The sequence below is a fragment of the Anomaloglossus baeobatrachus genome, chromosome 12 (genome assembly GCF_048569485.1).
Source record: "Anomaloglossus baeobatrachus isolate aAnoBae1 chromosome 12, aAnoBae1.hap1, whole genome shotgun sequence".
NCBI lineage: Eukaryota > Metazoa > Chordata > Amphibia > Anura > Aromobatidae > Anomaloglossus > Anomaloglossus baeobatrachus.
The window spans coordinates 16671589-16684913 of record NC_134364.1 but is presented as its reverse complement, the minus strand read 5'-3'; the positions used below and the strand labels follow the sequence as shown (position 1 = coordinate 16684913).

Below are 13325 nucleotides of genomic sequence, written 5' to 3'. Positions count from 1 at the left end.
TACCTCACTAGTAAGGGTGACCCCTCCAGTACTGTCCTCTATGGTACCTCACTAGTAAGGGTGACCCCTCCAGTACTGCCCTCTATGGTACCTCACTAGTAAGGGTGACACCTCCAGTACTGCCCTCTATGGTACCTCACTAGTAAGGGTGACTCCTCCAGTACTGCCCTCTATGGTACCTCACTAGTAAGGGTGACTTATCCAGTACTGCCCTCTATGGTACCTCACTAGTAAGGGTGACTCCTCCAGTACTGCCCTCTATGGTACCTCACTAGTAACGGTGACTCCTCCAGTACTGTCCTCTATGGTACCTCACTAGTAAGGGTGACCCCTACAGTACTGCCCTTTATGGTACCTCACTAGTAAGGGTGACCCCTCCAGTACTGCCCTCTATGGTACCTCACTAGTAAGTGTGACCCCTCCAGTACTGCCCTCTATGGTACCTTACTAGTAAGGGTAACCCCTCCAGTACTGCCCTCTATGATACCTCACTAGTAAGTGTGACCCCCTCCAGTACTGCCCTCTATGATACCTCACTAGTAAGTGTGACCCCCTCCAATACTGCCCTCTATGGTAGCTCACTAGTAAGGGTGACTCTTCCAGTACTGCCCTCTATGGTACCTCACTAGTAAGGGTGACCCCTCCAGTACTGCCCTCTATGGTACCTCACTAGTAAGTGTGACCACTCCAGTACTGCCCTCTATGGTACCTCACTAGTAAGGGTGACCCCTCCAGTACTGCCCTCTATGGTACCTCACTAGTAAGTGTGACCCCTCCAATACTGCCCTCTATGGTACCTCACTAGTAAGGGTGACCCCTCCAGCACTGCCCTCTATGGTACCTCACTAGTAAGTGTGACCCCTCCAGTACTGCCCTCTATGGTACCTCACTAGTAAGGGTGACCCCTCCAGCACTGCCCTCTATGGTACCTCACTAGTAAGTGTGACCCCTCCAGTACTGCCCTCTATGGTACCTCACTAGTAAGGGTTACCCCTCCAGCACTGCCCTCTATGGTACCTCACTAGTAAGTGTGACCCCTCCAGTACTACCCTCTATGGTACCTCACTAGTAAGGGTGAATCCTCCAGTACTGCCCTCTATGGTACCTCCCTAGTAAGGGGGACTCCTCCAGTACTGCCCTCTATGGTACCTCACTAGTAAGGGTGACCCCTCCAGTACTGCCCTCTATGATACCTCACTAGTAAGGGTGACCCCTCCAGTACTGCCCTCTATGGTACCTCACTAGTAAGGGTGACTCCTCCAGTACTGCCCTCTATGATACCTCACTGGTAAGGGTGACCCCTCCAGTACTGCCCTCTATGGTACCTCACTAGTAAGTGTGACCCCTCCAGTACTGCCCTCTATGGTACCTCACTAGTAAGTGTGACCCCTCCAGTACTGCCCTCCTCCAGGTGTAGCACTGATTTTGCAAGGTTCCGACCTTTATTTATTTATTAATCCTGCACAATCCCTTTAAATTTTGGGTTAGATTCTATGTCAAATCTAATTCTAATATCATAAAATCAATAACAACATCAGATTCCAACAAACAAACAGCAGCTGCTGCAAACTTATCAGAAGTTGCAGGAATTTCCCTCCTCTTCTTTCATTGCCCCCGTTATTTCTACTGTTTGTTAAATCATTCTATGTGATGTAAAAGCAAAAAACAAATAAAGAATAAAAAACTTGTAACAATGTATACCTTGCTTAGGAAACCATCTCTTTGGTGTTCACCTCATCGTCTGAATTCATTAGTCCGTCCAAACCTCAGATAACAGTGAACAGCACAACATGGAGATGCGAGTCATCTGGGGAAGAAAAATTATGCTTTATTATTATATTATTATTATTATTATTATTATTATTATATAAATGCATCAATTTTATACCAATTCTTCAATTTTTGTCATTATTTTCCCATCATTTTTAAGCCTTAATTATTTTAGTTTTGTTCTTCACTTTCTGTTGCTCAGTTGGAAGGGACACAAACAAGTCTGTGCAGTATGAAAAGGCAGAGTACTGTACAGCAGCTATAATTTACTCTAACTTTGTCACGGTCGTCTGTCTGCTATAAGACTATGTGCCCACAGGACAATGGTTTTTCCGCAGATTTGTCCGCAGGTTTCCCGCAACTGCTCTCTGGAATCTGCCGCTATCCATTGCTGCGGGTTCCGAGCATTTTTGTGCGGTAAACCTGCGGGACAAGTGCCGAAATACCTGCGGAATTCCCGCTCTGTATCTCTATAGTGGAGGAGCGGGAATTCCACAGATATTTCCACATGAATAATTGACATGCAGTTACATGCGGCTGCGGGACATCCGCAGCATATTCCGCAGCCGCACATACCACAGCATTGATACGGCACTCCCCAAATTCCATAGGGTAACAGAGGTTTATTACCAGCTCAGGTGTTTCCAGTTGGGACCACTCCCAGTCCCTTTATATACCCTTTGCTACCAGTAGAGGGTGCCGATTATTCTTTGTCATTTGGATGCTTGACCTGGAGGTGGAAGGAGCTGCTGTATCACTCTGTTAAAGTTGCTGTGGTGGCTGCAGTGTTGTTGCGGTCTGCAGCAGTTCATCATTGTTTCCCCGTGTCTGTCTTACTTCCCAGGTGTGTTGTTTTAGTGCAGTGGTGGGACTAGCGTCCTTTACCTGCCCACTCACTAGCCAGGGTCTATTGTAGGGTCTCTCAGGGCTTCAGGTTCCTACTTGGCGACAAGTGAGGAAACTGTATAGGGAGTGCCTAGGCGTGTAGGGTACAATGGCAGGTGAGTGGAGGAGGTGTCTATCTTCCCTCTCACTAGCGCTAGGGCCCTCTGTTGTTAACGTGTCCCTGATGTACTCCTTGTTTGTCGTGGTGTTACCCCTATTTTGTTGTCTATTTGGGGTCCCGCCGGATCTTCCCTAATCCGCGTTGTGACAAACCTCTTCTAGTCATGCAGCTTCATATAGTCATACTGTACATTAGTCACCTCTACAGGAAGATAATTAATGGCTAGGCAGCCAAAATTAATTGTAACAAGAGTTAACCCTTTATATGATGTGTCCCGGAGCTGCCCCTTTTAGATGCTTATGTTGGGAGGACCACAGTACGAGGTGGTGCTGAAAACCTTCTGGACCATCGCGGCTGGTGACAGAATTTTCCCAGTGGCATTTTACAGAAGAAGGAGCCCAATGTCCACATGGACCCAACCATTACAAGTGGCTATTACAAAGGAAGTGGGCTACAGAAGTGCCTGTAAGCGTTTGCCTTAGGGGACCTTCACCAAGAATTCAGCAAAGATCAAGAGAACTCAGTCCACCCAACAAAGTTGTGCGAAGACCTCATTGATCATCATCGTACGTGCCATTAGGATTCTTTGCCTACAGTCCCATATTTTAGCCGGATTCCCATATTTGATGAGATTGTATCAAAATCTTGACCGTTGCAGTGAAGTCAGGACTGTCGGCAGCTACGTTGACGTTCTTGGCAATTTCTGGCGCTACCGGCTTGACTTTTCGGTATAATGTGCCAACACTGGATCGTTCTCTTTGTCACATTTCAGTCTTGGACGTCTAGGGCCCGATTCTGGAGGATGTTTATCCTTTGTGATGTCCTCCCATAATGGCAGCCATTTACCGTCAGCGGCTGCCGTCTTGTATCGCTTCCGTGTTACACCAGAGATGAAAGCCGGCGCCCGTGTAATCATGTAATGATAACACTTAGATCTCTGTGATCCCGGAGATCTGATAAAGAAAACATTTACATTTTATCTGATTGACGGGAGCCGCTATCAGACGAGGATCGAAATATGTGTGTCCGGGCGTCAGGATAACAAAGGTGATCAAAACGTAGGATGAATATTGTACAAAAAAAGGAAAAACATTCGAAAAAATGATAAAAAAAATGTATGAAACGCCATTCCTTCTTCTATGGGATTGGCTCATACTCTTCCCAAAGACGTCAGAACACTTAAGGCTGTGTGCACAAAGTGCATTTTTGCCGCTTTTTTTCTTGCAGATTTTCAGAAATCTGCAAGGAAATCCTGATGCCATCAAAGCTTATGAAAAAATCTGCAGCATGTCAATTCTTTCTGCATTTTTCCCACTGAAAGCAATGAAAAAAAAAACTTTTAAAAAATGCAAAAAAAATGTGGCACGCGCGGCAAAAAACAGCAAATTACAGAAAAAACTTGCATTTTTCTGCAGCGTTTTTCCTGCCAGAACCTGCAGATTTGGGTGCAGATTGCTTGCAACCAAATCTGCAATGTGTGCACATAGTGTTAGGCGGGCTTTACACGCTGCGACATCGCTAGCAATTGCTACATGCGATATGTGTTGACTGCTGCCGTAGCGAACATTATCGCTACGGCAGCGTCACACGCACATACCTGCTCGGCGACGTTGCTGTGACCGCCGAACAATCCCTCCTTCAAGGAGGCGGTGTGTTCGGCGTCACAGCGACGTCACTAATCGGCCGGCCAATAGCAGCGGAGGGGCGGAGATGAGCGGGACATAACATCCCGCCCACCTCCTTCCTTCCGCATTGCCGTCGGGACGCAGGTAAGGAGATGTTTGTCGCTGCTGTGGGTTTACACACAGCGATGTGTGCTGCTGCAGGAACGACAAACAGCATCGTACCTGCGGTCGACCCGACATTATGGAAATGAACGATGTTACACAGATCAGCGATATTGTATGTTTCTGTGCTCGTTCATCATCGCATCTAGGATTTACACGTTGCGATGTCGCTACCGGCGCCGGATGTGCGTCACTAACGACGTGACCCCAACGATATATCGGTAGCGATGTTGCAACGTGTAAAGCCCCCCTTAGACATCCAACACGTTCTCGCCTGTTCCCCAATTGTTCTTCATTAAACAATTTTTGTAGGTACAAATTACTGCATGCTCAGGAAACCCACAGTCATGGCTGAAGGTGTTGGCACTCCTGAAATTGTTCCAGAAAATGAAGTGTTTTTTCCCATTCCCCAAACCCTAAAAATGGGTAACAATTATTGGCACCATTACAAAATTGTGGGCAAATAACTTTGTTTCAAGCATGTAATGATCATTCATACTTTATTGCGAGTAACGGGTGTGGGCAATATGGAAATTACATCTGAAACCAGATAAAAAGGGGAGAAGTTGCCTCAATCTTCGCATTGTGTGTCTGTGTGTGCCACACTAGGTATGGAGAACAGAAAGAGGAGAAGAGAACTGTCTGAGAACTTGAAAACCAAAAATGTTGAAAAATATCAACAGCCTCAAAGTTACAAGTCTCATAACCACCACAAGACCTGTCCTATACTGGGAACAGCCCACAAAGATGAGCTGTGTGTAGTGCTGAAATACTCAACACCCCGGCCGAGTTGCATCTTCCCCCGCACTCCCCTGGCCGTCCACATGTGCTGCTGCTTCCTTCTCCTCCCGGGGCCTATGTGCACAGCTCAGGTCTCCCGGGAGGGGAAGGAGGCCAGAGGCTGAGAGGCACTATGTATTTAAGGCACCTTCCCATTAGGGGAGGTACCTGCGCAATGACCTTAGTTAGTATGCCAGTCTGATGCTAGCTAGTTGTCAGGTTCCTGTGCTCCTGTCTTGTTATCTCTGTGTCCATCACCTGAGTCTGCCTTCCCATAACCATCTGTCCCTGCCATGCTCACCATACCTGTCTGTACCCGCCAGCCTGTCTGCCCAGGTCATCCTACGTGTACCTGCCTCTATCTGTGTCCATACCAGAGTCAATTACTTGTCCTGGGGTCAGCTGCTACAGTCCCAGTCACTGCCCAGGGAGTGGTACCTGGTGTCTGCCTCATATTGGGTGCTTAGTTGGGTCCCTACCACTAAAGCGTGAGCCCGAATTCCCTCTGTGGTCCACTGGATTCACTAATCCCACTTGCTGCCGCTACACTGCCCGTGAGCCTTAAGGCCCCGTTACATGCAACAACGTATCTAACGATATATCGCCGGAGTCACGGATTCCGTGACGCACATCTGGCATCGTTAGCGATGTCGTTGCGTGTGACACCAACGAACGACCATTAATGATGGAAAATACTCACCTTATCGTTGATCGTTGACACGTCATTCATTTTCAAAAAATCGTTGATTGTTGAGGACGCAGGTTGGTCGTTGTTCCCGAGGCAGCACACATCGCTACGTGTGACACCTCGGGAACGACGACCTACTGCTTACCTGCGGCCGCCGGCAATGAGGAAGGAAGGAGGTGGGCGGGATGTTTGGCCCGCTCATCTCCGGCCCTCCGCTTCTATTGGGCGGCCGCTTAGTGACGCCGCTGTGACACCACACAAAACGCCCCCCCCTTAGAAAGGAGGCGGTTCGCCGGAACAGCAACGTCGCTAGGCAGGTAAGTATGTGTGACGGCTCCTAACAATTTTGTGCGCCACGGGCAGCGATTTGCCCGTGACGCATAAACGACGGGGGCGGGTGATTTCACCAGCGATATCGCTGCGTGTAAAGCCCCCTTAACACTGTGCCTGTCCTCTAGACAACACATTTTTACCCTATTCAGATTCCCTCATTTGCCCATTGTTTCTGCCTCCATCAATTTTACAAAACTTGACTTTGACTTGCTCGTTATTTTATTGTCACCAGATAATCAATGTTATTCCCTCCACCCATTAGTGGTTCTAACATTAAGGCTGTTCCTTTTAGAAAGGTAAGAATTGGTTTTGCTCTGGAGGACTCAACCTGCCCGTGTATTACTCGGTCAAGCACTGGTTCGGATAACTGGGGTGTAAATATCACATTTGGCCACTAGAGGTCACTGGAGGGGGAATTGTCTGGCTGCAGGAGACTTTCTTGGTGATCAAAACCAATCACTGGAGTTCAAAAGGTGTCGCCAAGATATCAAAATAGCATGAATTCTAGATTACTAGATATTCTGGACCATCAGATGATTGTTATTTTATTTGTTTTGCATGTTTTGTGCTCCTCTCCCCGGACATTGCTCTCTGCTATCCTCACACTAACCCCGCGCCTTGAGATCACATTACAAGATCTTCACTCCGGCTGCTTTATCATTTGCGGTTGCTCGATGCTTCCACAAAGCCGGCTAAGTGCAGACTGAGTATCTGTAAAGCGCTGCACTAAAATATCCAGCCAGTAATTGCTTCTTAAATCAGTCTGTGAGCCCGGAGTCCTGTGGCCGTGTTTATTAAGCAGCTTCAGCAGCTAATCTTCCAAGAAATGCAGAGAGGAGAGATAAAACACCAACATCATAGAGAGCGGACTGGCGGGGGAACCGGGGGCCTAGCCAAAGGGCGGCTGCACGGGACAAAGATGAAGGGTGCGGGCTCTTCTGGGGAACCGTCCACCAGTGATGGCCACCAATGAAGTATCTGCTCAGGGCCCCACATCTAATAGAGAAGAACAAACACATTTACAGGAGCCTGTTCCAGGGGCCACGGGGATCATTCCTGCGACCAGCAACATAATGACCGGTAGACCCCGCAATGACGGTCTATCTGTACATACAGGCTTTGATGGATCTATCGTCTTTCAATAAAACAGGTCAACCACTCTCACCTAATTGTCATCCCATTGACTCGAATTTCACCATCAAATAATCTTGCTTTTCCTAAAATTTCACATATTTTGGAGTACTTGGTATTTAATGTAATATTGGATTATTGGATCTATCTATCTATCTATCTATCTATCTATCTATAAGCCCTACTCCAAAAATAAGTCCTAGTTGCGGTTCCAGAAGGAAGTGTCCAAGCAGCTAAAAAAGTTAACGAACACAGTAGGACTCTTCATCAAAGAAAACAGACATCCATAAAAAGAAAGCAGACATCCATAAAAAGAAAGCAGACATCCATAAAAAGAAAGCAGACATCCATAAAAAGAAAGCAGACAACCATAAAAAGAAAGCAGACAGCCATAAAAAGAAAGCAGACATCCATAAAAAGAAAGCAGACATCCATAAAAAGAAAGCAGACATCCATAAAAAGAAAGCAGACAGCCATAAAAAGAAAGCAGACATCCATAAAAAGAAAGCAGACATCCATAAAAAGAAAGAAGACATCCATAAAAAGAAAGCAGACAACCATAAAAAGAAAGCAGACAGCCATAAAAAGAAAGCAGACATCCATAAAAAGAAAGCAGACATCCATAAAAAGAAAGACCTCCCCAAAAGAAAGAAAGCAAACAACACCAAAAAAACCCAGACCTCCCCAAAACAAAGGAAAAAAATTGAACTCATCAGACCCCCAAAAATTACATATCACAAGCACCGATGATGGATGAGCTCTCACACAGAGATCTGCGTTGCTGTCAGGTCCCTCAACGTTCCAGCTACATTGCTCTGCAGCTCTCACACACAGATCGGGTACAAGTATCACTTCACGCAAATGATACTGCTTCCAGTCACCAGGGGGAGCCAACCACTGGAGAACGCAGGAACCTGACAGCGACACAGATCTGTATGTGAGAGCCCATTCACTTGTCAACTGTAAGTGCGATTCTTTCAGGAGGTTTCTATGTTCTTTTGGGGGAAAGCATAGCAGTTCATAGAGAATGATACATGTAAGCAGGTAACTTAACCCTTTGTAAATATGGTATGTGCCCATCATTATAGGACGGGTTCTGCACCATGAGAATAACAGATCAGAAAAGAAAATGTGCATCTGACCCAGTATAGGAGGACACAAAATGTTGACGTTCCAGAATGTGATGACATTCTATGTGCATTGTTGTTCATGGGAAAATATAAGACACATCCCCTGAAAATAAGCCCTAGAGCATATCTCTGAGCAAAGAATAATGTAAGACCAGCCTTATTTTCAGGGGAAACACGGTACCTATCAATCTAACTATTATCTATCCCTCTATCTATCTATCCCTCTATCTATCTATCTATCTATCTATCTATCTATCCCTCTATCCCTCTATCCCTCTATCTATCTATCTATCTATCTATCTATCCCTCTATCCCTCTATCTATCTATCTATCCCTCTATCTATCTATCTATCTATCTATCTATCTATCTATCATCTATCTATCTTGTTTGCTTGTAATATTTGTTCCCTGATGATACATTGTAAAAAAAATAAAGAAACAGAGCTCACCTCGTCCTCACCTATCTATCCCTCTATCTATCTATCCCTCTATCTATCTATCTATCTATCTATCCCTCTATCTATCTATCCCTCTATCTATCTATCCCTCTATCTATCTATCCCTCTATCTATCTATCTATCTATCTATCTATCCCTCTATCTATCCCTCTATCTATCTATCTATCTATCTATCTATCTATCTATCTATCTATCTATCCATCCCTCTATCTATCTATCTATCCCTCTATCTATCTATCTATCCCTCTATCTATCTATCTATCCCTCTATCTATCTATCGCTCTATCAAATCAAATCAAATCAAATAAGCTTTATTGGCAGGACCAAATACAAATTAGTTTTGCCAAAGCAAGTGTACATTAGGGGCTGGGGCTGTGGGGATGGTGGGTGGGGACTGTAGGAAGGATGGATGGGGCACATCCAGGGTGGGGTCTGTAGTAACGGTGGTTGGGGCATATCCAGGGTGGGGATTGGGGGGCCACATCTGGGATGGGGGGCTATGGAAGTCCATGGCTTATGATGGGGCATATCCAGGGTGGGGACTGTAGGAAGGATGGATGGGGCACATCCAGGGTGGGGACTGTGGGGGCACTTCTAGGATGGGGGCTATGGAAGTCCATGGCTTATGATGGGGCATATCCAGGGTGGGGGCTGTGGTAACGGTGGTTGGGGCATATCCAGGGTGGGGATTGGGGGGCCACATCTGGGATGGGGGGCTATGGAAGTCCATGGCTTATGATGGGGCATATCCAGGGTGGGGACTGTAGGAAGGATGGATGGGGCACATCCAGGGTGGGGACTGTGGGGGCACTTCTAGGATGGGGGCTATGGAAGTCCATGGCTTATGATGGGGCATATCCACGGTGGGGACTGTGGTAACGGTGGATGGGACATATCCAGGGTGGGGATTGGGGGGCCACATCTGGGATGGGGGGGCTATGGAAGTCCATGACTTATCATAGTTCTCTCTCTGGAAGTCTATGACATTCGCTCACATACCGCGCTGCTATCTCCACTGCGCTCTCTTCTTCCCCCAGCAGGATATATATTTTCTCTTCCTCCTTCATGGAGCTGAAATCCGGGAAGAGATGGGAGAGTCTCCTGAAGTGAGTGTCCCTCACTGCTGAGTACTTGGTGCAGTGTAGCAGGAAGTGGGTCTCCTCCTCCAGGGCCTCCAGGTCACAGTGTTGGCACAGTCTGTCCTCCCTTGGCTTGTAGCTCTGCTTGTGTCGACCGGATTCGATGGCTAGACTGTGGGCACTGAGTCTATATCGGCTCAGGGTCCTGCGGTCTCTGGGGTCCGGGATTTTCTCCAGATATGGGGCCAGTCTGTAGTCTCTCTGTAGACTCTGGTACGTGGTCAGTTTCTGTGAGGTGTTGATGTCGGTCCTCCAGTCACTGACATACCTCTCCTGGCCCTCGTCTACCATCTTCCTGATTCTGGTTCTTGTCAGGCTGCTGTGATTGGTTATTTTGTCCAGTTGGGTTTGGGAGAGCTGTGCCAGGGGTCCTGGTTCATCTGGCCCACGTATATATATCAGAGCTTTGTGGTGATGGGAGCTTGGATTGCTACTCTGTAGGTGAGCCTGAAATGATAGTGACCTCTTCAGAGCTGCTAGGTGTAGAGGGAATCTGCCCAGCTCGGCTCGACAGGCGCTGTTGGAGGTGCTTCGATGGACCTGGAGAAGGGGCTTACAGAATTCAAGGTGGAATATTTCTGTTGGGCTGGAATCCCACCTTGACCAATCTGGGTAAGTGTGAGGGCCCCAGACTTCGCTGCCGTACAGGAGGATTGGGGCAATGATGAAATCGAAGATTTTTAGCCATACCCTCACTGGTGGCTTCAGATGATACAATTTCCTTCGGATGGCATAAAAGGTCTTGGAGGCCTTGTTTTTCAGGGTCTCTATGGCTTGTTTAAAGCTCCCTGACTGGTGAATTTCCAGGCCCAAGTAGGTGTATTTGTCTGTTCCTGTTAGAGTGCAGCCATTTACGACAAATGAAGGATGCTGGTCAAATCTTCTTTTTCTCTTCTGGAACACCATGATGTTGGTTTTCTTTAGATTGATCGGTAGTGCCCATGTGGATCTGAATTTCTCCAAAATTTGTAGGTTGTCTTGGAGACCTTTCTCGGTTGGTGACACCAGCAGTAGGTCATCTGCATAGAGCAAGAATTTCACCTGGGCGTCATGGAGTGTGAGACCTGGAGCAGGTGAAGATTCTAGAGCAGTAGCCGCTCATTGATGTAAATATTGAAGAGCGTTGGACTTAGGCTGCAGCCCTGTCTGACTCCTCGGCTCTGCTGGAAATAGGCCGTTCTTCTACCGTTCACACTCACGCTGCAGAGGTTCTCGGTGTAGGAGCTTTTGATGACATCGTAGGTCTTTCCTCCTATTCCGCTTTCCAGCATTTTTAAGAACAAGCCCGGGTGCCACACTGAGTCAAAGGCCTTTTTAAAGTCTACAAAGCAGGCGTATATCTTCCCATGCTTTGTATTGTGGACGTGGCTCTGAATGAGACTGTGCAGGGTGTAGATGTGGTCCGTGGTGCGGTGGTTTGGCACAAACCCTGCTTGGCTTTTGCTCAGGACATTGTGCTCGGTAAGGAAACTGATGATCCTTTTGTTTAGGATGCTGTTGAACAGTTTTCCCAAGTTACTGCTGACACATATGCCTCTGTAGTTGGCAGGGTCATACCTGTCCCCACTCTTGTGGATCGGTGTAATGAGTCCTTGGTTCCAGGTACGAGGGAAGTAGCCAGCACTCAGCACAATGTTGAACAGTTTAACCATTGCAGCTTGAATTTCTGGTGGGCTGTACTTCAACATCTCTGGGGGGATTCCATCCAGACCACTAGATTTTTTACACTTTATGGAAGTCATTTTCTCTGCAACTTCCTGTAATGTAATTGGTGTGTCCAGTGGGTTTTGGAAGTTTTTGATTTTCTCTTCCATTGCCTTTAGTTTTGATGTTATGTTTTCCTGCTCTTGGCTTAGTCCTTCTTTTGGGATGTCTTTGTAGAGGTCTCTGAAGTACTGGAGCCAGATGTTGCCATTTTGGATATGGGTATCAGTCTTTTTCTTGCTCTTTGTGTCCATGTGGCTCCATATTTCCCAGAAGGAGTTGTCTTGGAGGGCGTCTTGGAGTTGGCTAAGTTTGGTAGAGATGTAGCTCTGCTTCTTCCTCCTGAGGATGGTTTTGTACTGCTTTTGTATGGTGTCATAGGCTTCCCTCAGGTCTGGGTTGTTGGGGTCTCTGTGTTTATTGTTTGAGGCTGTTCTCAGGGTCTTTCGAACGGCTTTACACTCTTTGTCAAACCAACCATTGATCTGCTTTTCTTTTGGCCTCTTGTAGTTGACTTGTTTGAGGTCGGACAATTTGGCCATGGTGTGGAATATTTTGTTGAGGTCTTTTGCAGCTTGATTCACTCCTTCTGGGTTTGACTTGTACTTGTAGCTGTAGAAGTTGTGGAGCATCTCCTGTAATTCCGGTCTGTTGGGAGCCTCTTTATATTTTATTTCTGACGTCTTGGACCATTTATAGGATGGAGGTCGGTTGTAGAGGCTGCTCTGCTGTGGCTTTTGTGTGGATGGTTTCTCTGTAGATTTTATGTACAGGAGAAGTTGGCTGTGGTCTGACAGGTGCGTTTGTGGGGTGACTATGAAGGCGCTAATATTTGCCGGGTCCATATCTGTAATGGCGTAGTCTACTACACTCCTTCCTACATGGGAGTTTAGTGTGTATCTTCCCAGTGAGTCTCCCTTTGTACGTCCATTAAGAATATGAAGACCTAAACTTTTACATAAGTTCAGGAGCTTTTTGCCACTTTTGTTGACTGTACTGTCATAGCTGTTTCTCTCTGAGTGTTCTGAGTCGTGACTGTCGTTCTCTGCCCCAAATATGTAGATGTTTCCATCTGTGGTCAGAAAGTCTTTTTCTCTCCCTGTTCTTGCATTGAGGTCTCCAAAGATGAGAACTTTGCCCAGGACCTGATAATGGGTGGCTTCTTCTTGTAAGATCTCAAAGCTGTCTGGATTGAAGTAGGGGGACTCTGGCGGTGGTATATAGGTGGTGCAGAGGTAGACATCGGACTGAGAGGTGAGGATGGAGCTGCTGATTCTGATCCATATGTGGCTGCCTCCTCTCTTCACTGGTTTGATGTACTGGTGGAGCTCTTCTTTATACCAGATCAATATTCCTCCTGAGCAGCGGCCCTGTTTGATGTTTTTATTTTTAAGGGCAG

The 13325-nt window shown here is 46.8% G+C and overlaps 1 protein-coding gene across 1 annotated transcript in view; it reads right to left on the bottom strand.

The window, feature by feature from the left end:
- Positions 1-13325, bottom strand: part of LRFN5 (leucine rich repeat and fibronectin type III domain containing 5) — a 246082-nt gene that overhangs the window by 95231 nt on the left and 137526 nt on the right. Inside the window, exon 2 of the mRNA XM_075329521.1 lies at positions 1702-1807. The gene's annotated coding sequence lies outside the window, so the exon portion shown is untranslated. The remainder of the gene's footprint in view (positions 1-1701; positions 1808-13325) is intronic.